The sequence below is a fragment of the Phasianus colchicus genome, chromosome 1 (genome assembly GCF_987193195.1).
Source record: "Phasianus colchicus chromosome 1, bPhaCol1.hap1.1, whole genome shotgun sequence".
Classification (NCBI taxonomy): domain Eukaryota; kingdom Metazoa; phylum Chordata; class Aves; order Galliformes; family Phasianidae; genus Phasianus; species Phasianus colchicus.
The window spans coordinates 82,402,211-82,428,615 of NC_143436.1; the positions used below are offsets into that span (position 1 = coordinate 82,402,211).

At 47.2% G+C, this 26,405-nt stretch overlaps 1 long non-coding RNA gene across 4 annotated transcripts in view; it reads left to right on the top strand.

Annotated features, from left to right (window-relative positions):
* The window catches only part of LOC149919799 (uncharacterized), a 50,130-nt gene extending 25,766 nt beyond the window's left edge, over nucleotides 1-24,364 (top strand). The window contains exons 6-7 of one of the 4 annotated variants that reach the window (XR_016471116.1): nucleotides 19,697-19,899; nucleotides 23,581-24,364. This is a non-coding gene — a long non-coding RNA (uncharacterized LOC149919799). The remainder of the gene's footprint in view (nucleotides 1-19,696; nucleotides 19,900-23,580) is intronic. The other 3 variants (XR_016471129.1, XR_016471115.1, XR_016471127.1) reach the window with 3 other exon arrangements.
* The last annotated feature ends 2,041 nt before the right edge of the window (nucleotides 24,365-26,405 follow it).

Consider the following 26,405-nt stretch of genomic DNA (forward strand, 5'->3'; position numbering starts at 1 on the left):
CACCCACCTCCATCTCCTTTTCTTCAGCATTGCCTCTCTGGGAATCCATCTGCACAAGCCCAGCCAACACAGGAGGAATAAAAAGGAGAGCTGTGGCTCTGCTTGCTACCCAGTCCTTCCCATTCCTTGTAGGCTGGGTCTGCCTCACTCCACATCTCACACCACTTAGGGCTTCTCTTTCAGAAGGAGAAGGTATGGGGATCCCTGTTTTGTTCCTTGCCTTCTGTCCATGTAGGCCTCTGGGGTTACTCAGAGTTTGACCCCTGTAGGTTCTCATACCCTGACTCTGTTCTTGAACTTCACCTCTTTGCTTACTGATATGTTGTATATTGTGCTGCCATGTTTATGCTGTTGCTACTCACAAATAGCACTCTGGGAGTTTGACTCAGTTTCCCCTTCTTTCTCCCTGCCTGGGAGAAAGCCCAAGGAGATGGGCTTTCTTGTATTTCATTTGTTCATTATGTAGGCTAAACAGACTGGAGACTTCCAGACTCCTGAAGACCCACATTACTGGTGTGAAAAAAAAAAAACAAAACAAGTGGAAAAATGTTTGATTTTTTTCCCTTGGACTGAAATCCTTCAGGATCCTTAATCTCTTACAAAGAAATGGAAGGCATGAGCTGCTTTTCTTTTCCTTAGGCACTCACCTTTGGCTCGGAGGGGGAGACAGTTTGTTTGATAAAACAAGGAATCAGGAGGTATAGGATTCCTGCTTTCTGCTGTCAGAAATCTGCCACTTGTTGGCTGTCTCACTTGGAGCCTGTCACACCAGGTTTATGTCAAAGTTTACCTAACTGTTAAAGAATAGCTGTTGCTACATTTTCTCAGGCTCTTGCCTGCAGGGGGTGATTATGGAAAAGGTAACATTTCCCCTAATGGCTGAGCTGGAGTCGATTTAATTTGCAATTTGTTATGAAATAGTGGGTATTGTTTTACCTTTCTTCATCCCAGGGCTGGAGGAACAGCACAGTGAGTTCCAGAGATAATGGCAAGCCAAATAATTAGAAGCCTGGCTCCTAGGGATGATTTGAGGATTAATGGCTGTTTGTAGAGCGCTTGGAGTTCCCCAGCTGCAGTGTATGTTTAGCTCTGGGACACAGCGGGCTGCAGGTGCTGGGCAGTGGGAGTGCAGCCCCAGCACAGTGGCTGGCTGGGTGCAGAGCAAGGTTTGTGCTAGATGTGGGGAGTGCTGTGTGGGAGATGGAAATGGGGGCTCTCCACTTAGGCTTGTTGCTTTTAAGCCGCATTGAAGGGAAACGCACATCCACAAGCACTTGTCTGGCAATTTTTCCAGTCTGTGTACCAATCTGCAGTACCTCGGCAGTGCTCAGCTGTCAGGAATAAATGAAGAAAACAGCTTGAGTGGTCCCCTGATAACAACCAGAGCCTCCTTGTTCTTTTCCCCTTGGAAGCCCATGGGTGACCTCCGCAGTTTGCATTAAGCCACATCTCAAGTGTGCTGGAGCTAACATGCTGCAGAAGGCCGTGACTCGTCGGTGCTGGGACCATTCACTGTCACTATCACAAGTAGGGAAACTTTTCTATCAGGTGCCTGTGCAGTGTCTGAGACCCAGCCTGGCTTTTACAGCCCTAGAAGGAAGTGCTGAGTGCATTGCTTTCTAATCTTGCCCTGGGAGGTTTTCGGAGGAGAGGTTGTGCTGTGGGAATCAGTGTAGGATACAGATGGATCCAGCCAGCTTGCACTTGTTTGAATCCACTAGGAGCAGTTGAGGGCCAGGCACTCGGGGAAAGTTCCCTCTGTCCCATGGGAGAAGCACGTGGGGTTGGAAAGATCCTTGAGCCTGCAGGGGGGAGGAATTTCTCCTTGGGCTTCAGATGTCCCCCAGGGTGGTGTGGGGAGGAGCCTGATGCTCCCAACATTGTCCTAGGCAGCAGCTGGCGGTGCTGTGTGACAAGGTTCTGCTGGCACTGAGGTGCAGGGATGGAGAACTGCTTATTTCCTTCCCCCCTGCAGTTCCAGAAGAGCAATCCGAACCTCTGAGCTATCGAACATCCTCCTTTCCCTTCTTCTCCTCTAAGAGGCCTGTTTTAACCTTTTGTCCCATACGGCATCAATGTACATATGGCCCTTCACCTGCTAGGGCAGTGCTCCTTGTGGTCACTCAGCCCATGTGCTGAATGCCACTTGTAGCACATTCCACCCTCCCTTTGGGTTTTGAGATGTGATTGAGCTGTCCTGTAAGTTCATATTGTGCTAACTCAGCACTCCCTGCAGTATGTCCAACACTGTCCTGCTAAGAAGCTTTTTAAAGTCACTTCTGGTATTCAGGGGCCTCACCACGTTTGCTGGGGGACAAACGTGTCATCTGATCTTTGGCAAAAAGCTTCTCTTTGAACTCTTGAATCTTGGTTACGGGTAATGCCGATAAAAGTGCGATGTCCAATCCCCATCAAGGAGAGCAGCATGCTGAAGGGGAATCAAAGGGCCATGGGAATTCTCAGCATAATTTTATTATCATGACCTTTAAGGAGACAGTGGGGGGATGGGTGAAGAACACAGAGAAGACACTCATGAGAACAGACCACACAGACCGCGCTTAAAGGGGGAAAGCAAACCCAAAGCAAGTTAGGAAGGGAGACAGGAGAGAAGAGAGATGGAGCAGAGACTGAATGAGACTAGCAAGTAATGGCAGAGCTGTCTCCTTCCAGTTTATCCAGGGAGTGGCAGGAGTATATTTGGGGCTCTCCATCCATGAAAAACACCCTTCTGTGCATCGTTCTCCATTTTCCTGAAATCTCTGCTGTTCTTCCTCCAGGCAACCATTAATCTAATATTAAGCCCCTTAACCTCTCTAATTGTTCCCTTTCAGTGTCAGCTGGTTTCCTATTAACCTTTCAATCTCTCCGTAATGCAGTTACTTCTGATTCCAGCCAGCCCTGGCTCTAAAGCTTTACCTCCGGCAGTGAATTTTCCAAGCTTTCACTTTTTTTTTCTCTTGCTTTTCTGTAATGATTATAACTGCTGTTAAGGAGCCAGTTTGAACCAGCCTCTAAATGCACAGGGCTGAACTACTTGGAGTCTATAAATAGCCCTTCGCTAACCTTGGGCCTTGTTTCATTAAGTTGATTGGCCTCTCTCTCTCCACTCCATTGCATCTCCCTCTCTCTCCCCTCTCCATTATTGATGCTGGTTCTTCTGTTGCTATCTGAGACACCTTCTTGTTGATAACAGGGTTGGTCAGTCCTAAGTTTTTCCCTCCTGAACTAAATAGTATCGTTGCTGGGAAGTGTCCCTAGAATTTTTTAATAAGAAAAGCAGAGTGACACAGGCCCGAAGCAGCAAGTCTGAAAACAGCCATGCTGTACAATAAGAAATTGCTTAGTTAAGTACCAGTTATGGTTCGTTCCCTATAGGCTGGATTTCTCCTGTGACACACAATGTGATTACACTCAAATACAGTCTCCTATGCAAATCCCATTGTGCAGTACTGAAGCCAAGATGTCTGTCTGCCCACAGACAAATCAGGAATTGCTGGCTTAAAGTTGAAACAGAGATCTCAGAATGCTAAGTAAACTGCCTGCATCTCAGAAAGATTCCCTGGAGGCTTTGCCATCATTAATCAATATACTACTGCTGCTTGTGCCTGTAACAGGGCAGAATATGGTTTGCTTCACTGCCCATCAGATACATCTCTATGGTAGGTTTGTGATGTCTCTTCAAACCCCACCTGCTTCTTCAGTGCTGATGCTGAGCTCTTTTGAACCCTGGTAGCTCTCTTCAGTGCCTGCAAACAGCTTTTTGTTTGTTTGTTTGTTTGTTTGTTTGTTTTTCAAAATGCAATGACTGCTTGCAGTGAAGTCTGATATGGAGCAGTTGCATGAGATGACCTGGTGTCTCTGGAGTCAGAATAAGTCACAATTCTGCATTGTGAGGCGGGGGTTGCTTTGTATTCAAAAACTGCTTGTGTGCAGTGATGAAGTGACATCTGCCATTGCTTCTCAAGTACTGGGGGTGCTAGCGCAGTGCCATAATAGGTTTGGTTGGTGGCTCCAGCAACAACCACAGCTTCTGTGGATGGACAAGTACCACACCATCACAGAAAAGCCTGAATCAGGGGATATTGTCATGCCCCTGTTTTGCTGTGTGTCCAGAGGCAAGGTATTTTTCTGCAGAGCTGCATTTTCTCTGATGAAAGAAGAGAGAGGCACAGGAAACTTTTGTGGTTTGTACATTGGTTGATATTCACAGTCTTTTGCTTCAGCTCAGGAGGATTTGTGTGTCTAAAAGCTCTTCTGTTTTCCCTAGCTGTATCATTTGTCTAATACCAGCTGTTACCTTTCCCTGAGAGTCCTGCCTCAAGGTCAACAGCGGCTTACCAAAATAATAGGAGCTATTCTCTTCCACTCTCCATGCAGCTTTGTGCGTCCCTGCTTGCCCACTCACTGCTATTTCTTGCAGCAAGCGTTTGTCTTATTTTCTGGCAAATGTTCTTGATCTATGCTAGGGCAGTAAAGAAAAGCAAAGAAAAAGTGAGAGCTGGCAAATCTGTGTTAAAGAAGGTTCACATGGAGGTATCAGACGAAGGGCCTTCTTTTTTAACAGCCGAGTCCAATAAGAAGCATAGCTTGTAAAAGTGCTGCATGTATGGAAAGCACATCTCCTGAGGCAGGTGGCAGCCAGTGCTCGCATCTGTTTAATAATGCAGGTTCTATGGGGTGGCTGAGCGCTCATTTTCCATCATCACAACCTTGTGGCCTTCATGTTTTTTTAAAGTCTCAGGCCTAGCCTTTGCTCTGGTGTCATGTGGGTGCACAGGAGCCACTGAACCCTAGTCATGCTTGCAAAGGGCTGGGCTCAGGCTGGAGGGCCCAGGCTGGGCCTGCCACTGGGTGCCATCTTAGGGTGGGCGCCATCTTGGGACGCTGCCCTTGGCTCCAAAGTGGCCCCTCAGTGGGTCAAGTGAGCTACTGTGCCATCCCTGGACCCATGACCTTGTGTTGAAGATGTGGGTCAGTGGTGGAGAGCATGTGTTCAGAGCAGGTGGAAAATGTAATCCAAAGCAAAGGTGTCCCTGCTTTTTCAGACTGCGTACAGCAGACAAGTGATATCGGATCATCCCCTATACACTCCCCAAGTGCCCATTTTACCTGGCTTCTCTGCTATGTCCGGTCTGCTCCCTGGCCCCTGGGAAGCTTCCTGACTACTTACCCCAGTGATCCATCATATGACCCCTCTGTGGCAATGTGATACAGCTTTAGCTGCACTAATCAGCTTAGCTTGCTCCCCGCTTGTCGTCTTACTTCTGGAAAAACTTTATGCAGTGCCTGGGTAGGGCTGCTCATTCCAGAGGATTTAAATCCAACGTAGAAAATAGCAACACAGACTACTTCTTTGTTATTTTGAGGACAGAATTCAGTTTACCATTGCAGCTTCTAAGTCATCATTCCTCTAGGAGTAGCTGAGCTTTTCATGATACACGAAGGTTTCAGTTGCATAGTAAGATCTCTGTTTCTGTTAACAAGAAAAAAAAAAAGAAAAAAAAGCCCCCTGAAAAAAGCAAAAAAACCACAACAAAACAAACCAACAGTAATGAGTGCTTTGGCTGAAGCATTTGAGAGGTGCTCAGTCATCCAAATGAACTTAGAGACTGCATCACTTCCCTCCTTTCTCTTCCCAGCTCAAAGCAAATTGGGCTCTAGAGAAAAGAATATTGTTTGTTGCAGGGAACTGGAAACTTTCACCTTGAGCCTCAAGGGGGTTTTCAGATGAGACAGCAGGAAAGAGGAGGGCTTATGGTAAACACATTTTGGAAATACTTTTTTTTTTTTTTTTTTTTTTTTCCCCTCTCCACAGAGCAACATCTCCATGCTGAAGTGCTAGGAAAAGTCAGAATTTGGTTGAGAAGTGACAGCCCAGATTCCATCTCGTTAGCTAGTCAGCCAGTGATGCATGTGGGAGAAAGTATGCTGATACCTAAGTCTCCATTAGATGAGGGCAAATTAACTGTACTATAGGGTGAAAGGATAACAAAAGATGCTGCTGTATAAGAGGAGGATCTGGCAAAAACTGAGCACCTTCCAAAACCTGAGAACCACAACCATTGGCAGTTTGTCATGAGAATCTCAGCCCAGTCCAGGAGATGGTGAACACCCAACGCGCTTCTAGGCCAGGAAACCTCTCCAGACCTGCCTCAGGGCTTTCCCAGCTCAGGTGCTGCAGCAGCCTCTGCTTCCAGGCTTCTGAAGCACCATCCAGATGCAAAAGGAGGATCTAAAAAGTCCCTGTTTGTCACTTCTCCAGCTCTTTTCCCTCTCTAACAGGCCTGTCCCCGAGAGAGTTAATGATTCTGCTTTCTGAGGAGGTGAAAAGATACTTCCGTGTAGCATCCCAATGGAGATATGGAACTGCCAGGAGTAGCAGAAGACTTTGAACATCCTCAAGGTTTTGTACTTGCGTTGTCCTCTTAGCACCCGTGACTTGAATATAGTCTGGAACTGATTAACTTCACTTCGATCCTCTGGAAGGGAATGTTCTTCCAGCAGTTAAATATTCTCTCAGCATTGCACATGGACCAGACATTACAGAGGCTAGGGCTGCATTTGCATTTTTTCCTCATGAACTGAAAGAGAAAGGAATATCCTCCAGTATTTCAGTGCTGCCATTTCCATCCTCCGTGGTAGTGCAGTGCCAAATTCAAGCTAGCTATTCTGTTAGCTTCAGCAGCATCCCCCCAAGCCCTGTGGCCACGAGATTTGCAGCTCACGCAGCAGGGAGCTCATGCCGCATGCACGACAAATACTTTGGTTCCAAAGTACATCCTCAGAGAACAGCATGAATCACATTTCTGAGAAACACAGTATCTCTAGCACTTATAAATGCCTTTGAGTGGTATTGCATTAGGAGAGGTAGAGCTCCCCTACTCCAGCCTTCCACCTGTGGGATGACTTTGGGGATAAAAGTGACTTAGGGAGCACTACAGTGAAGTGGTTAAACTGGGAAAATCTGAAGCATCAGTACGGGCTTTTAGAAGTATCCCTAACTTCCCTCCAGCTCCTATCTGCAGTACACACTCGTGTGTGTGTGCCTTTGGCGTGCTGATATAACAGGGAAATATCACCTCCTTTCACTGCTGCCTAGCATCAAACTGGGAGTCGGGGCATTACGCTGCATTCAGGGGAAGGAGAGCAGAGTGGGCTCTCTGCCTCCTTCCATGTGAGGCTGAAGAACTCACTGAGGAAACAGTTCCGCTTATCAAGTACCCTAAGAGACCTTTCCATAGGAATTGTGTTCGTGGCTGCTCTGTCCAGGCTATGGCAGGTCAGGGAAAGCTGCTTGCCACTCCAGGACTAGATCTTCCCCAGGACACGAGCAAGCTACTGCTGCTGTGTCTGTGCCAGGGAGGAAGAGAGGGAGGCCAGAAGGTATTTTGGCTCTGTAGAGTTCTGGGCAAACACAGAAGCATTTGCCTGATAGTGACCACCTGCCTGGGAATAGGTGCAATCTGTGGCCATGGCGATGATGTCCCTGCTGCTCCTCCTGGCACAGGGAGTCTCCTGTTTCCTCTGGCTCAGGCAGGGGCTCTTTTTTTTTTTTTTTCTTTCTATGTGGTGCTCATCTGTTTGCTTACTATTTCAGGCACTGGTGACAGCAATCAAAAAAACATTCCACTGCACTCAGTTAATCCATAGGAAAATCCCATGCTGGTACGCAAAATGTGGGGACTATGCTTGCGCATTTTTCCCCAAGGGCCTTGGGCAATGGAAATTTTCTCAAGCTCCATTCATTAACAAAATAGATGAGCAGTTATGTAAGATCATGTGAGGGAAGTGGTTGCGCTTTGGTCAATGAAAGAGTTAGTCACACATCAATGAGCTTGATGAGCCTGGGAAGAAATATGGAGACACTTTTCTTATTCAAGGACTGAAAAAAGGAGAATTTTAGCCTCAGTCTTCATTTTATCCTAAACTTGGGCTCCATCTTTACATTCTAGGCATTGCAGGAGCACTGTTGTACTTAAGCAAAAACAGTGTTGAGATCTGTTGAGATCTCCCTTTTCCCTTTCCAGGTCTCTCATCTGTGCTCTGACTTAATCAACCACCTGTTGATTTTGGGGTGCAATTGAGGTGCTGTTTCCCTCCAGCCCAACCAGTCTGCCCTGAGAGTGCTCTGAGCATAGGTAAATTGAACACTGTAGTAGTAATATTCAGTGGTCACAGAGCAATTAAAATCTGCACCAGGGCTCTCAGGAATCAGTAGGACATTTGGTTGGGGGAGGATTTTCAAGGATCTCATCTCAAACTTGGTCTTCTACAAAGTTTGCTCCTGATTTGGACTGTTGTCTCTCCTACTATTAATCAGAGATGACACCATCATACTGAGTTTCTCTGGGAGTGATCATAGAGAAAGCAGAAAATATAGGGAACCAGTGTATTCAATTAGATGGGAACTGGTGTTACTCAATTAGATGTGGTCTGGAACAATATGGTCCCACTCCTCACTGGTTCTCATGCTCTCTCAGCACTGGGAGCCTTGCCAAGTGTCCTCCGGGACTCTGAGCTGAGATTACCCTGGCCCTTGGCTCTTCCTAGCTTCTGCTTTGAGGCTTGCAGATCTGACTTTTAGGCAATGACATTTTACAGAAGGCAATAAAATAAGGTGTTTTTTTTTTTTTTTTTTTTTTTTTTCCCCTTTATTTGCTAATCCCTGCATGCTGAATAACCAGTTGCTTGTGTTCTTTCACCTTGCAGCCAGCCTCCTGAAGGTCATTGCACTAGCTGAGCTGCAGAGCCTGGCTGGCAACCTCCCCAAGACGTGGAGTGGCAGTTGCCTAGCATAACCTATTGGGAGCACTCATGGCCTAAAGAGTGCAAAGGAGGCCTCGAAAAGAAAGTGATGTGGGGCAGGTAGGGAGGATATGGGCAACAGGGTATAGCTGAAGCACTGCTAGATGCATGAGGACTGGGAATAAGTGAGAGGTGTGTGAATTGTATAAACCTAAGTCCTTCTCACATCCACTGCTCTACTCTGAGAGCTGAGGTTGTGAAACCTTGGAAACCTGCTGCGTAGAGTTGCTCACAGACACATGGTGCTGCTGATGGCACTGGGCAGGGCATCCCAGCCCCACAGGAGCATTCTTTGGTCCTCAGTCAAAGCACAGTTGTCTCACCAAGTGGATGCTTTCCAGAAGGAGCCACATTCCTGACCGTGGAGAGCTGAAAGGACTGCAAATGGGATATGCCTTAAAATAGACAGAGATATAGGAACAGAGCTCATTTCCCAGGCAGCGAGGACATGTGCTGACATCTCAGGCGCTTGTTCAGAGGGAGGGGCTGCTAAAACTGCAGCTGACAGCCTTGGCTGCAAGTGTCACTGGTTGCCTTAGGGCAATTTTCACTACCTTAAAGGATGTTTGTTGAGATTGTTTTTTTTTTTGCCAGTAAGATTTGTCTCTGCCTCTCTATAAGGCAAACAGAATGGGAAATAGATCCCCCTTCTACAAAACTGTCAAGGTGTTGAGTAAAAAGATGTGTTGTGAGTTGGGATAAAAAGTTTAAATCCCTACCTTTTCAAAGAACTGATATTTCACTAGGAAAAAAAATGCTCTCCTTGTTCAATTGAAATGTTTTATTTCAGCAACCTTCAGATGTTTTCTTTAGAACCACGCAGACATGGTTAGCCTTCTGCTTTTTAATGACTAAGTATTGTAAATCCATGGTGAAGACCTTTTGACTTCAAAAAACATCCGAATGTTATGATGCTCACAGAAAGGATCCCCTGAGTGGTATGTCATGCTGACACGTTACTTGGAAGCAGCACTTCCCTTGGAAATGATTTGGAAGCGATGAACTTCTATTAAAACTTGAAATAAAAGTTTGGCAGAAGGTTCCCAGCAAATTCTACTGACACCTGTATCTGTGAGCTGCAAAGCTTGCAGTTTTGTGACCGAGTGGTGTTGGGCAGCAAGGCAAGAACTTTGTGACTGATTGCAGCCAGAGGACTCAATGAGATGAATCTCTTTGGCTGCCTTTGCTACATACTTTGGCTTTGCTCTTTTAAATACTTGTTACACAGTCCCCGTGAAACAATATACTATCTACAGTGTCTGTTGTTTCTGCAAAACAGTATGTGCAGTGTATGCAAAGTGCTGTCAGGACAGTGCTCAGCAGGTAGGAAGAAACATCCACAGCAACTCAGGTGTCGCTGATGGAGAAACCCAAGCTCTGGCAGGTCAGAGCACAACAGAAGTGAGGAGAAGAATGAGAAATCGGCTTTCCCATACTGCCCATCCTGTGCTGAGCTCTCTAGCCAGCACAATCTTACCACCTTGCAGCGCTGGCTGCAATGTGTGGCGACCAGGCGACCGCGTGAGTTAATTATTAAACAAAAAGGCGTCATTGGTCCCCCTTGCCACTGCTGTCCCTCCCATAATTATGCTGCGTGGTGGAAAAATGATCGTGTGCAATAAGAACAAAGAGACCTTTTCAGGATGAGCAGCTTTTCCTTTGCTGGAGAGTTGCTCCCACTTTGCCTCCCTGGAGCTGGAAGAGTAATGCGTTCGCTCTCCATAAAGGTGGAGTTCAGGAAAGAAAGATGAAAAGGACCCAGAGACAACCACGGCACTAATTTCTGTGAATAATCTCCCCAGCTGTTAGCCCAAGCCATTTCCTTATCAGGGAGTACTGTAATAGCAGCGTTTCAGAGTCTGGAAGGGAACATTTTGAAGTTAGCTTTGGCATTTCAAGGCTATCACTATTTTCACCAACTTCCCTGGACTTCTAGATAAAATATTAACTCTGGACTGGGTGCAGAGGCAACAGCAGGCTGTAAAGCAGTGGTACAAGGGAAGACAGGCTCTGAGACAGATATGGTGACATAGCATCCAGGCCTTAAAAACCACCACGTGGCTAGTTTCTCCCAACAGACACACACACTGCCTCACCACTGCCTTTGGCTGCACATCTCAAAAAAACCAAAGGCTTGCAAGTGAGTTCCGAAGATGCCAGGCACCCCAGGAGCAGGCCCATTTGCTGAAATAGCCTGTCGCCTTCACTCTGGAAGGAAACAGTGGAGAGCCACTCTAGTTTCTCTGCTGTGAAGCCTCTCCAAAGCCCTTTGCCTCTCACTAGTCCAGCTTCCAAGGCTGGCTGTGGGGCCCAGAAATCTGGACAAGGTGAATACAAGCTGCTGCTGGCATGGTTTCATTCCTCAGAGAAGCAAGCAAGGGCTCGTTTTCACAGACAGGGAATGCTAAATCCATTTCCTTGTCTGTGCTCTGAGCTTGGCAGGTTCCCAGTGACCTCCTCTCCTCTCCTCTCCTCTCCTCTCCTCTCCTCTCCTCTCCTCTCCTCTCCTCTCCTCTCCTCTCCTCTCCTCTCCTCTCCTCTCCTCTCCTCTCCTCTCCTCTCCTCTCCTCTCCTCTCCTCTCCTCTCCTCTCCTCTCCTCTCCTCTCCTCTCCTCTCCTCTCCTCTCCTCTCCTCTCCTCTCCTCTCCTCTCCTCTCCTCTCCTCTCCTCTCCCCTCCCCTCCCTCTCCCTCTCCCTCTCCCTCTCCATCTCCATCTCCATCTCCATCTCCCTTCTTGTCTCAGCCTAATGCCTGTGAGGAACCTCTCTAAGCAGACAGACTTTCTCGCCTCCCTAGCATCACAACTCAGTGGTCTCTGGGCAGATCCACAGCATCCCCACCACTCAGCATCCCCACCACTTCACCGGCAATGGACATGCAAAGAGTTTTCCAGGACAGCTTCGTGTGAAATGGTCACTGCCCAGCAGAAGAAGGGCGTCTTCCAGTATGCGTCATATCACTCAGGCTCAGCTGTGCCAATAGGTCTTGGTTTACAAATGGATTGTATTTACTTACAAATGCAAGAGAGTCTGGTTTGTAGATAGAGTCAAGTTACAAAGAAAATAAACAAATGTCATGCAGAATTAAGATTAACATCATCTCTTTAGATACTTCAGCATCCTGTTTAGCTGACTGGCTTGTGTGGGTCCTAAGCCAAAACTAAAATGCTGGGAGAAGTCCTAGAGCTTCATCTTTCCTGCTTCTGGCATTAAAGATAATGGGGAGACACCAGAGCAGAGGCTCTGTGTGACCAGCACCTTCCTTCACCTAAGGGGAATGGACAAGCCCCTTTGCAAATTGTAGCTTCTTTGGTTGTTGTGATGGGAAAATGCTTGGAATTACGTTATTTTGTGTTATTTGTGTTCAAGAAACATTTTGATGTTGTACTGAGGGACATGTTTAGTGGGGAAATATTGGTGAGGGGTGAGCAGTTGGACTGGATGATCTTGGAAGTCTTTTCCAAAATTGGTGATTCTATGTTTCTACAATTTTGTCTCCTCTTCTTCCCAAAGAGCCTTTCTTTATTGTTTCTGCTTTACACTCAGTCTGAGTGCTGCTCCTGAATTCTGAAGTCAAAGTGTTTGATCGGCAGCCCCCACACAAGGTACACATTGCAGCAGGCACAGCCTGCGCCTTTCTTCCTCTGCTTGGAAAGAGCAGGGACAAATATTAGTTTCTGATGAAACAGAATGTCTTCATTTTGTTAGGGACAGTGCACCGATAATGGCTTTGCCTTGCATTCTTGGCCAGCCTTGTGCCATGCCCTGGGAGCCTGCCAAACTTGCATTCAGGTGATCCTGCACTATCTGAGAGGAAAGGCAGAGCCAATGCCCACTCAACGGGACTTTGTCCTCCTGATGGCAGGCGGGTTATGAAACGTCGGTCCCCGCATGTGCTGGCATGGCAGGAAGGTTCTTGCCCTCACAATAGCAGCATTCTCTGCGAACTCAGCTGGGAAAGATGAGCACAAAATTAAACCTGAATGCATGCAGGCTTAGAGCCCTTTTCAACAAGATCTCATTAGCCTCTGGCAGTACCAGAGGCAACAGCTGCTGGTTGGATGGGCTTTCGCAGCAGGACTGTCTGGAGGATGACATGTGTGTGCACATATATATATCTGTATTTGCATGTACTTTCTGTATCTGTAGCGTGAAAGCCACAGGTTCTCATGGACAGCCATGCAATTTGGATGCTGCCTTGGGCAGCTGCTGTCAGCGGAGCTTTGTAGGTTGCCTCCACAGACCCTGGGCACATGGATCACATCTTTGCCAATGCAGTTAAGCCTTCCTGTCCAGAGATGCTTTCAAAGTGTGAGAAAATCCTGTTCTGGCTTCAGTTACTCTTTCAAAGGGCGGGTTTATCTGTTGCGTCAATACCTTTGTGCTGGGATCCAGCAGGACGAGGCACATCCTCTGAGCATGCATTGGCCCTGTGGCTGTTTGTAAGTAAGAGTTAATGGGGGGATGAGGTGCTGGAGAGTAACCTGCTGTTCCTTCCAGGATCAGAGACAGAGATTTACCTCCGAGCTCGCTTTGTACCGCAGGGGCTCTGTTTGTGCCCCAATAAAGGGAGCAGGACAGAGTGCTGGGGGACAGAATCATAGAATCACAGAATCATTCAGGTTGGAAAAAAACACTAAGATCATCTAGTCCAACCATCAACCCATCACCACCGTGCCCGCTAACACATGTCCCTCAGTGCCATGGCAGTTCAGCAGCGTGGCTGCCATTTCCCACAGCCTGCCCTTCTATTGGCAATCAGATTAGCTGACACAGGCAAGGGAAAATGTTTACTCAGTTTGAGACCGGCGGTCCTTGTTTTGAAAGCGGAGTTTTATCCTCAGCCCTAACTTCTCCCTGCACAGCATTAATCACTGGTCTGGGAACTGAGGATTTGAACGATCTCCAGAGCTGTACAAGCAGATTTGGTGACTCTCAGCAGTGCTCTGTAAATAAGTCCCAGCAGGGAGCTCTGCAAGCAAACAGCTCCTTTGTGAGCAGGAGGGCCTTTCCCCCAGGTTGTTCAGATGGATGGACAGTGCAAGCGAAGGGCTGCGCTGTTTTGCTGGGACAACAAAAGCACCACAAAGAACAATCTGAAGCCACCAATTTACAGTCCAACCACCCGCTTCTTTGCAGCCTAGCAAGAGCAGGATTTCTATCAGGGAGGCAGGAAGCCAGCTGTGTGGCAGAAGCAGCTGTGCCTTGACATCATCTTTGTCCCTCGGCACGAGTGTGTTACAACACAGGCCATAATTACACAAGTGTGAACTTGCCTTACCCACAGGGCCTGGTTTCTTAAAAAGCTTTTTGTGCCTGCCAGAGGAAAGGTGTGGTTTGAGGATGTAAATTCTCCTCTAACGCTTTGTGGCAGATTTCTTGAGCAGGGCATCCTGCTGCAACGGCAAGCAAGGGATGCCCTAAGTCTCACCAATATATTTTTTTAACATTTCCCTTTAGGAAATGATGCTTTTTGGAGCATTTATATGGAATGTTGCAGAAATTCTTTGTGTATACATGCGTATGGTTGAAAATTTTGAAAAAAAAAAAGGAATGTGTTTACCTTTTAAAGTACTCATTTCTCTTAATGGACTATTTTCCTCTTAAGAAATAGCTGGGTTTTTTGTTGTATTTCTTTTCTTGGTGTACAGTATTGCCTACCCCTGGGAGCCTGATGCTATCAGGGAAGACTCAGATTATTGAACCACCGAGGATATAAATAAATGCTGTTAAATGGTTTAACTCAATGGCCTTTGCCCTTCCTGGGGGATGGAGCTCATCTTCCATCAATATGATTAGCGGAGGAGATTGTGTATTGATTAATTGTCCAGACTCGTTTCTCATTAGCTGGCAGTAGCCTGTGCTACATGACCTTTTTCTACCAAAATTAGAGCTTCGTTTCATAGTGGCTGGCTGCCCAAGTCCCCCACGCTCTCAAGAGTCCATGCTGTCAGCATCTGATAGCTGTCCCTTTAGGGTCAATGACAGCCTTTCTGCAGGGGACGTCTCTAGGACAGAGCTGAAGCAGGTGGGGCAAAGATCACCCTCCAACTTCCATGCCTGCTGTCTCCCCAGCATTCGGGCTTATGCAAAAAGCAAGTACAGAGAACAAGTCACAGAACTTGTACCTTGGCCAGCACGTTGCTGAATGGCCCAATCACCCCGCCTGAGCATTGTCCCTAAATCCCCACTTTCCTGCTGGGGCTGGAGCGCCAGCAGCAGGGCGTTGCTGCTTTCCCGGGGAGGAACTGGCAGTCCTGCAGCAAGAGAGTGCTGGTGCAGCTGAATGGGGCCTCAGCATTTCCAGCACAACGTGTCCCCAGGTCCCCAGCCTCCGGAGCTGGCACCTCTCGCTGCCTATTGTGTGCACTGCTGGGGTTGCTGCACTGGCGGTAACCTGTTCCTGAGCTCCACAATCACACCCAGGCATTGCTGTCACACTTGGCCGGATATAACTTTGTCCCAGGTGCTTGGCCTTGGGACAAAAGGATAAGAAGGTGGCATTCACAAGCTCTATTCTTGTCGCTGCCACGCGGTGTGACCTTGAGCAAGGCCATCGGGAAGCAATGGGAGGCTGTCCCATGATGCTGCCAACAGGCTTTGCTGTGCCGGGACATCACCTCTAGGACAGAAACGTAATGGAGGAAATGCTCCATGTGAATGACGCTGCCCAGCAGAATGGTGATGGAAAACCTGGTACCCAAGGGAAAGAGACAAGGAAGTTGCAGGGAGGAATGTGGTTCAAGCGTTGGCAGAAAGGAGCGGGAGGTTTGACATCTGGAGTAGGGTGCTGGAGACTCATCCATCCCATCTGCCTCCATCTGATACTTGGCTAGGAACAGATGCATTGCACAACAAGAGAGTTACTTGACCTCTGTCAACCACACTGTGCAAAGCTACGGCAGCTGTCTTCCTCCTAAGGAAATGAGATTCCCAGCCATAACTGCAATTAGAATTACTGTCTACAGGTAAAAACAGTTGCACGTTCTGACTCTGTGCTACTGTGGCCTGCCCTTGCTGTCTTAAGTCAGCAGACACTTTGGAGCTGGGAGACTCAACAAGGCTTATGAAAGGCTTACAAAGGCTGATGAAATCTCACAGCTGTTCTCATGAGTTCACGTTTTTGCTTTAGATAGCTGCAGCCAGCACTTTCCATGGAACAATACACTCTCATGCTCTGAAAGCTGTATTTTCCTTCAGGATGCTCAAGAGGTGCTGTGCTTCACTTATTGGTGCATGCCTAGTAAGGATGCCTTTACGTCATTCTAGGTTGTCAGGATATGTGGAAATCCCACTGCAGCACGGAGCAGGCTCCCTCATCCCAGTCCCTGTACCCTCATTGTAGCATAAGCATAGATACGCTTGGGTCATCCCTACCACACCTTCTGAGCAGTCACCAGAGAAAAGTTTATCAAACACGTTAGAGAACTCTTTTCCTGCTACTACATCATCTGAAGTTCAACAAAAGCTCACAAGCTGGAAATGGAAGGAAAAGCATCAAGGAGGGGGTTGGACCAGATGATCTCCAGAGGTCCCTTCCAACTCCTGCAATTCTGGGAAATAAAAAGGAAAAACTGGACCCAACAGAGAAAAAAGAAAGAGAAGAGGTCAAATTCAGAACTCAGAGAATCATGAGGAGGGCATCCAGGAACCTGACAAGGAGGACATGCTGCAGGAGGGGCTGCAAAAGGGCAAAATGGAGCCAGAGACCCAAGGAGTACCTGGAAAGATAAGTCTGTGTGACTGGGGACTCTGTAAAATCATCACCATGTCACAAAAGGGGTCTGGAAGAAGAGCAAGGGCAAGTGGTCTGTGTGGTAGTACTGTCTGCTCATGATGTTTTTGACCATGAAGGAACAAGAAGCAGTAGAGCTGATAAAACAGCATCTGCCTCGTATTACCTTCAGGAAAGATGACTGGAATTCTGCTGCATTTACCCAAGGTTGGCTCAGGATGTTGATGAAGGTCTCTCATGTTTTAAGAAAGATCTGCACTACCAGAAATTGTCATTACTACAGGTTTTATCTTACTATCTGGAGAATAATTGCTACTAGCTCTGGCTGGGTTCAGGTATTCCCGGATGCATCGGCTGACACATTTCCTCATAAAGAGGCAGTAAACTAATCAGAGCTGCTGTTGTGCTCCTGGTAACAAGTGAGACATTACAGAACAATGTGGCAGGAGATAACTTTTAACCTTGACTGGGCACAGGCTGATTCTGTTTAAATTAAATGGAAGAGTCAATCTCATGGGGCCACAGTGAATTTTTTTTTCAACCAAAAAATGGGAATCATCACAGAAGTTATGGATGGAGGTGATGTAGACATTTGAGCTAAAAGTCTCAAGTATTTGTATGTGAAAGATGTTCATACTTAACACTGCAGAAGCTAGCTTGGTTTCCTGAGCAAGAAAATGTATGGAGAGTGTTTAGAAAAGGTGCCTCTCTCTCATGACAAAACTTGCTCAGTAAAGGATGGGAGCATTCAGCAAAAAAACCCTATATTGCAGAGGTCACACAGCTTAGGCAAGAGGACACATCAACTGGCAGATATGAAGGTGAGACAGACCTTGCTGAGGAAGTCCTAAGTAGCCCAAAGAAGTTGTTTGTAAAAGTAAGAATGATCAAGGAAAGAGATCAGACTTCTGTGCAGTCAGAGCAAGATCAAGATAGACCTCATAAATCCAGTTTGGGCTCAGTTTATAAGAAAAAATGTGTAGAAGAAGGGGATTGCAAGACAAAACACCTGGAAATAGAAGCAAAGTCAAGGAAAAACTTGCAAGGTTTATTCAGATCATGAGGTTCCCAGAGACCTGAAAAAATGGCACATTGAGTAGTAAGTCCAATGGCAAAGATGTTCAATTATCCTGTATAACTGAGGTGTGGAGAAGCACTACACAGTTGCATAGTGCCAACTATTTTACCAAAATAATGGGACAAAACAAGGATGTGATTATTTACAAACTCAAGACCTCAGAACAGCTGAGGCCAAGAAGAATGTCAAGAACAAATAAACATATTGAAGTGACAGTAGGACAACATTTAACATGGTTATAGGAAATGTACAACGTTTGGGATTATTTCTGTGTTGGGGGAGAGAACTGCTCATTTTTAGACACTGGTTATGTGGAATGTACTTATATTTGACAGAAAGTGGTAAGGAAGTTGTGAAAGCAGGGGTGTACAGGGATTCACAATTGAACTAGAGAGTGGATAAGGAACTGCTGAATGAAGAGAAGCTGGCACATAAAGCAGTGGGCAATTGCTAATGAAATTCCTTAGGGACTGATTTTGGGACCAGCCAACTTCATATCTTCAATAATGACCTTGGAGAAAAAAATGTAGTTGTTGCTGAAGAGACACAAGAGAGAGGTGCTGCAGTAGCAAGGAGGGCAGATATACCTTCCAGCAGAACAGGAAATGGAGTGAGAAATATTTACCAAGTGCAAAGACTGGCACTAGAGTGATCTGGAAAAAAGTGAGAGCTGATAGTAGGAGCCTAGCCAGTTTGGGGTTTTTTTTTAGCATGGCAAGATGAGTGTTAAAAGGGCATATGATCGCTGCCTATTAATACATCAGATGGGTAAATCCCAGGGAAACAACTGCTATTTGAACTGAAAGACTGAAGAGTACTGGCATGAGAACGTATCTGCATTGCCTACTTAAAACAGAGGGCAGATACTAAAGGGTGATTTTAACACTAATGCTGTGGAGACAGCTGCTAAGTTGTTCGCAAATGTGTGCCATAAAAAATAGCTCTGGAGCCAAACTTTCTCTCTTGAACAATACTGAATAAGCTGTCCCTTGGTTCTACTGTGGGTAAAGTTAGCTGTAGGCAACTCTAAATTCCAGCTGCAGAATGTCAGCATGCCCAAGTGCCATAGATTCAAGGATAAGTGGTTTTGGCCAGCTTAGCCTGAGCTATAGAATGCAAGTCACAGTCTCGTTATTCCTGAGATCTGGATGCAAAGAAGGAGAAAATTCTTTGGTGATTTCCCCAAAACACACATTTGGCACAACCTTGACAGCTGTGCTCTCTTCAATACATGTGGACATGTTAGCACAGCTCTTCATGGGGCTCTTGGCAGTAGCCCAAGAGGTAAGGGAAATAAACACATATGGCTTAGCAAGACCACAAGGCATCTTTCATCTTTTCATTTTTCTTACCCTGCATACATGTGCAGCTATCCACCATACCTTGGTCTAAAAAAAATCAGAGATCCAGGACCCCAGCCCTGGAGGAGAGGCTGAGCTGTGCTCCTGGACTGCTTGTGGAGGTCTCAGGACAAAGGCAGGTCTGTTCTCACATGTGTGTGCCAATGCTGCCAAGGCTTCACATGAGCCATCCTGCCTGGCCTCAGGCACAGCCCAAAGGGGAAAAGATAGCTCCTGAGAAAGTATAAGGGGAGAGGAGGAGAGTATTACTCATGTGCACCCTGTTTTGAATGATTTAGTCAGCTCCACCTGTTTAACCTCCATCCAAAATGATCGTATTTCATGTGAGGAAGGCCACTGCCTGTAGCTGAGCTGCTGTGTATGAATGCAGCCCAGAGACACAACTTCCAGTGAGATACTTGGTCTTGTTTCAGAACAGGCATCTGTCAGAGGTGTAAGCTGAATCATAGAATTGTAGAATCAGAGAATGGCCTGGGTTGGAAGGGACCTTAAAGCCCATCCAGTTCCAGCCCCCTTATCATAGGCAGGGTTGTCACCTCCTCCTGCAAAAAGTCATCTGAGTGCAGACATGGTCACCAGTGTTCACGCTGAGCACTTTGCATGGCCCAGAACAATTGAGGTGGCTGTGACACCTGTGCTGTTGGTTACCCACTGTGTTGATTTTTGCTGTTCTCACTGGTTAAAAAATTATTTCCCTGTTTTCTCTTCCCTGGCCAGATGTGGACACTGCCACTTGCCAGAGATCACAAACTGAGAGATAGGGTCTTCTTGGTAAAGTGTGCACAACAGACTGGAAGGACCCCAGCAGGGACAACTTGCCACTTATCAGATGTTTCTGAGTCTTTTCTTCCGTGTGAGCAGAGGAAGAGGTCACCCTGTTAACCACCTCCCATTCCAGCAACATTCACCTGTGGGGAGAGGTGAGAAAGCAGTGCCCAAGAGATGGGTTTAGATTGTTCTGAGAGTAACCACCGTGTGTGCCCCTCCCCATGGGGCAATGGGGGCAGTCAGCCAAAGCATTCTACCCGTAACTGATGCAGTCCTAAAAGATGCACTGTTCCAATGCGTCCATGAGCAAGTGAGTGAGGTAGAGGGAAGAAGGGAGCCCTTTGTCACCGCGCTGAACAATAGTCTGTCTGTGGGATTGGGAGCAACACTGCCCCAGCCAGCATCAGCTGCCCTTGTTTCTTCCGTCACGCTGACAATGCACAGTTGCAGGGCTTCTTTCCCTGCGTGGAGAATGGGATTTAGTGATACCATAAGTTAGTCAAACCGGCAGCCACTATACCAATTCAAGTCCTGTTCAATGGAGCATTTTCTTTGTGTTGTTTTTCCTCCACTTCCCCTAATTTGCACTAAGATGCACTTCCTCCCTGTAGCGTGAGCACCACAAACACACACACTTGCACGCATCTCAATCCCATTTACCTCCTATTTCAGATGAAGCAGCTGTGAGCTTGCACTGTTAAGGAGATATTGACAAAAGTTGGAGTTCCTTGTTTGAAGAAACAAACAATGTTAATCACTGGAATTAGTATCAGTGTGCAACAGTAGCATTGCATCCACCCAAAGCACAAAATTGCAATGTGGGCAAGGGACCTTTGGGTGCATCCTGCTGAAGCAGGAATACCCAGAGCAGAGTGTCCAGGCCTATGTGCCCAGGTGGCTTTTGGCAGTCTCCAAAGAGGGAACTCCATAACCTTCTGGGTAACATTCCTGATGCTGCAGGGACATTGCTGGGAAACTTCTGAAGGACCTCCCTGGTGCATCTTGCTTGTATATCTAAAGGTAAACCAGCGTCCAGATCCAAAGTCAGGAAAAATATGTTGTCCTTGTCAGATAGGGAAGAACTCTGAGGATGGGATTTGCTACCATAGGATTTCACTTGGCAGATTTTGTCCCACTTCTGCAAGGAGTTGGGAGCCTCTGGGTTTTGTATTAAAGGGTTTCTATCAGTGCCGGGATGCATTTCTCAGGACAGAGAATGAGTAGAATTTGTGTGGAATAAACAGAAAGGCAATTCCCATTGACCATGGGCAAGTCTCTGCCATGCTATTCTATATCTATATTGTTGAATATTCTCTGATGATACAGAGGAAAGTCAGAGCAGAAGGATTGGGCATTTAAAGTTCCACTGCTGCTTAATAGGAAGCAGCAGAGGAAGCTCAAAGCCCATTTTGTTCTGTGCCTGTACAAGATGTAAGGAAAGAACATGCCCCTGCGAAGCTGTCCTTGTACTTGCAGTGCTTGGCTCTGCTGCACTTGATGGGTTGGGTGCTTTTAGGGGAGGAGGAAGGAAAAGAGGAATGCAGCCAGCTCCCTCAGAGGAGACCAAGACCAGCCCATGGCTGGAACTGAAAACAAGTTGGACTGCTGCAGGGCCAGAACTAACCCTGACGGGTGCCAATCAATACAACGTATCCCCTCCAAAAATATGGGCAAATAGGGTCCTGCAACATGAGTCAGGAGCTGCAGGGCTCAATGTGTGGGCTGAGGGAGACTGCATGCAGATGTGGAGGCCCAAAGCTGTGCAAGCCATGAAAATATGGCTAGTTACAGCTGGTATGTATGATGCTCTGATGTGGCAATGCATGAGACTGACTGCAGCTCAGTGGGCTGTGGTAGACCTATCTGTTCAGGAGGGATTCAGGCTGGTAGCTGCTGATGCCCATCATTGCCAATACAATGGAGGGGTGAAGGGAAAGGAAAACAATCCTGCTTGTTTCAAAACAGACCCAAAGAAGGGCCTAAGTTAACCCGGAAACCTGGCTATTCCATGATTCTCTGAACTCAGCACAAGCTGAGGATGGAGGGCAGAGCAGCACCGTGCTGTAACAGTACCAGCATGTGTTACTCGAGGGAATGTTTTTGTCACTGTCATCACTCATGTGAGACAACCCACTGGAAAGCTTTACTATCCCAGAACCAAAAGGGAAGCAATGGGATTGCATCCCTGGCTTCAGCATACATAACTGAGCTTCCCAAATATTGCTTTAACAAAGGACTGAACACCGAGCAGAGCACAGAGGGTGCCTCTCGCACAGCACAGTGACACCAAGCCCTGTTCCATGTGGTTTGGCATAGAGGAGGAACAGCAGCAAAGGCATTTTGAGGTTCATGAAACTTCAGGTTGGAAGAGGCCGTAAAAGTGCATGGTGGGGAAGAGGTTAAGTAGAGAAGTGTGGAAAAGGTAAAACCACAAATACCCCCATATGAAGGCCGGGATGGGAATATTCTGCTTAGTTGCCCAGGACAGAGGTTTATTATTTTTTCCTAAGCAGTTTGGTGGTGTTATCCACTGTGAAAAATCACTGACTGTGGAGATATCTGATAAGGACTGAGCTGGCATCAGTTGGGAGAACAAAATGTCAAGAATGCATCAGGCTGTGCCCCCCACTTTTACCAGCGGGCAAGCCATCCGTCTGGGAACAGCATGTTGCTCACTCTTATCTCTGATTGCCCAGCTTCTTTACTGCCTCCTAATGAGTGCAGATACAGTGTTCTGAGATCTGATCTTTGTCTGAGAACGCCTTCTCCTCCTGTGGCCACCCCCTTCCTGCATTCCCTGCACACAGCCTTGGGGAGCTCCAGGAGCTGGGAGTGATGTGGTGCAAGGGAAGACTGTGGTTTGGCTGGATCTGCTCTCCTAGGTCAAGGGTGACATAGTTTTCCCTGCAGAGCAGCAAAAACCCGCCATCTATAGCAACAGCTGTCTGCTCCACAGTGCTTTTAGTGGAGGGAGCCTGCTCAGGCTTGCCTTGCTGGCAAGAGAGGGGATACGAGCTGTGAGGTGCTAAGACTGCACCACAACTGTTCAGGGTGCATCAGAAGTGGTGTCAGGAGCAGTGCACCAAGGTGGGACTCACCATAGGTGCAAAGGATGTGTGGGGCAGACCTTGTTAGGTTTGCACCACAAAAGTTAGCCCAAAATTGAGGGGTGTACTGAGCCACTTTTACTGTTCCAGGCTTGGTATGAACGAAGCTGTGGGGAAAAAAAAGGTTTTTCTGTGCTCCCTCCTCATGCTTGACTCCATTAGGATGCCTTTCCCAAACCTAGCTTGGGAATCTTTGCTTTCCCCTTATGGGACTATCATGTATTTATGACCCCACAAGGCACATCCTAAACTGCTCCCCAGGGCAGTTGACAATTCAGCTTATCTCCATGAACTGTTGGTCAAAATACCTCTGTGTTTCTGAGCACAGGGTGCAGCTCCTGGCCCTGAGGGCTGCTGCACCCTTCCCATACCACTACTGGAGGACACCCAGAGCCTGTAGGGCACAGCTTCTGAGAGCAGGACCCACCGAAGTTGCTGTGCTCTGCCTCAATGCTGGGACAAGCCTATTCAGGCCCAAGAAATGGTCAGGCAAACAAGTATTTGTGTAGCTGTATTTATGCAGCTGTAGCTATAATATATATATACATATCATATATATATATATTTATTTATATAAGACATGCCTGGACATCTCCAGTGGAGGCATTAAGGATCCTGCCTTGACTAATCTATCTGTGACAGAAATAGATCCTACCCAGCAGCTCCTGAGGATGCTCATTCTGATGTTAAATTTCCTTTCCTATCATATCGCTTCTGTATTTCCAGGTGGTCACTGTTTTGACCAATTGTGCTGGATGCCAGCAGTGCTGATGACCCCTTCCTATTCCATGGTCTGCAGTAAGGAGAAGACTGGGGGGCTCTGGGATATCAGAGAATAAACAGTACAGCTTTGCAGCCAACTCAGGCTGTAGCCTGATGATGATGATGATGATGATGATGTGGTGAACCCAATTCCTGACATCAGATCAAACACACCATAGCCATGCAATACAAAAGGCAGATGAGAGAACTTGTTCTTTCTAAATTTTTTAGGTGGTAGCTCTGTGCAGCTAATCTTTATGGCTGTTCTATCTTAGGATAAGATGCTGCCTGTCCTGTACTTGGGACAAAGCCAGCACAAACTCTGTGCGGTGTTCATATATGGCCAGCTGGACAGAAATGAAGTCCTGTTACCCTACCTCAGCCAGATGAGGTGTATAAGGCTGAGTAATGAAGATTGGCAGCAGTTGAAAAGAAAATGATCAGAACCTCACCACCTAACACCAGGGCTGCTCCAAAAGTTGTAGAATCAGAGAATCACAGAATTAGTAAGGTTGGAAAAGACCTCTAAGATCATCTAGTCCAACCATTGACCCCTCCACACCATGCCCAATAATCATGTCCCTCAGTGCCACATCTTTACATATCTTGAACACCTCCAGGGATGGTGACTGCACCACCTCCCTGGGCAGCCTGTGCTACTGCCTCACCATTCTTGCTGAGAAGAAATGTTTCCTAATGTCTAACCTGAACATTCCCTGGTACAACTTGAAGCCATTCCCCCTTGTCCTATCACTTTTACCTGGGAGAAGAGGCCAACCTCCTCCAAACTATTTCCTTTCTGGCAGTTGGAGAGAGTAATAAGGTCTCCCCTGAGCCTCCTCCTGGCTTAACAATCCCCATTCCCTCAGCCTATGTTGTCAGAGACAAGATGTTGGTGGCATGGGAGTAGAGGTTGAACCTTCCCACCAATATTATCCATCATATCTGAGAGAAGGAGATATACATTCATGGACAGCTACTGTACAAATCAGGGTATGAGGGGCAGTGTGAAACCCAGGCTAGCTGAATGGCATCCCAGCACAGCTCGGGGAGGGTACCTGACATAGTGGTATGAGGACACACAGTCAAACATCCAGGCTGGGGGAGGAGCTGCATCCCTGTAAGGACACTGCCTGCTGCCTCCGGCTCTGCCTCGCTGTGAAACCTGCAAGCAGTATGCTGTGTTTGGTAGGTACGAAGACCAAGGCAAATAACCCTTGACAGAAAACAAACTTGTAATGGAGTGAAGGCGTGTTGGTTTCACAATTCACCTTGGGACTCACTCCCTGCAGCTGCTCCAAGCCCATTGCAGTCAATGTCTTTTTCTTAACCGTGATTTCAGCCAGCTGTGGGTTTCGGCCCATATGAGTGATAACACTGTCAAGAATCCTTTTTTTCTTTAACACAAACCCATGTCACTGTCCCACTGGCCACTCAAACTCCATGCATCACACTCCTGACTCAACAGGGGTGACACAAACTTTCCACGACACAGAGACCGTCATCCTGTGATCCCAAGGAAAGCGTGGCTCTTTCCAGCTGCTGTAGGAAAATTCTCCTGGCTTTTCACTGGAGAGAGGATTTTCAGTATCTGCCTCCTGACTGAACCTCCCAGCCCTGACGGTTTGAGTTGGCTGTTTGCCTGACAGCAGTGCAAACCTCTTGGAAGTGAAGGGAATCTCTGTGTGCACCCTGGAGGAAATGTGGGGCCATTTAAAGCGAAAGGAACGACAGAAATGAGACACCAATGCTGCTGTTGTGAGAGCTGGGCAAACTCGCTGTATTTGCTTTCCAGCCTTTGGAGGAGTCAGGGGTTCAAAAGGTTACATGGGTGAAGGTGTTGCTGTGTTTGGGGAAAACAGAAGAAAGAAGTCAGGAGACGGATGATCTCACAGGAGGAAAGATGAGTGTGATGAAAGAGATGGGGAGGGAAGCATCTGCTCTCAGGTAACTAGTGATAGGATGAGAGGAAATGGCCTCAAGTTGAACCAGGAGAGGTTTGGGTTGGGTATATATTAGGAAATGTCTTCTCAGAAAGAGTGGTGAGGCAGTGGCACAGGCTGCCCAGGGATGTGGTGCAGTCAGCATCCTGAAGGACATGGTTAGTGAGCATGGTAGGGATGGGTTGACTTGATAATCTTAGAGGTCTTTTCCAGACTTTATGATTCTGATTTTATGTTTCTAAGTGCATCCCTCCATAAACATGGACCCTCCACCACACTCTTCTTCAGCAGAGCCCAGGGGCACATGGAATAAGATGGAGGAGGGGCTCTGGAGCCTGGTAATGAGCAGAGGAAAAGAGCAATGCCTGAAGCAGGCACAGTTCAAGAAATAGAGCAACGGTGGGTCCTGAGCATCCACACAACTTGGGAGATGTTGAGCTGGAGCTGCCTGCTTGCCTGTCAGCTTCCCTGACACCACTGCCTAAGGTGCCCATCTGAAGGGCTGAGTGCTCTGTGGTAGTCTTTTATACACCTCCACCTAATTGGGGTTAATCTGCTCCATGCTTTGGCTAGTCCAAAGGCTGAATAGGTTGGAGGGGGGTGTTTGAGCCTCTTCTCATTTTCATGCCATGGAGTCATCAGAGAGCTGTGAAGCTGCCCATGGTCAGGTCTGGCAGAAAGATGCCTGGTCATTGAGGCATGGAGTTGAGGAACATGTCCTGTTAGTTCATTTTTTCGCTCTTAATGAACTTTGCCCTCTGGCAACCCTCCTGCACCCATCTTCCCAGCAACTGTTACTATTTTGGGACCCCTGTGCCGACAGAGAGGGGGTGAGTTACAGGCATC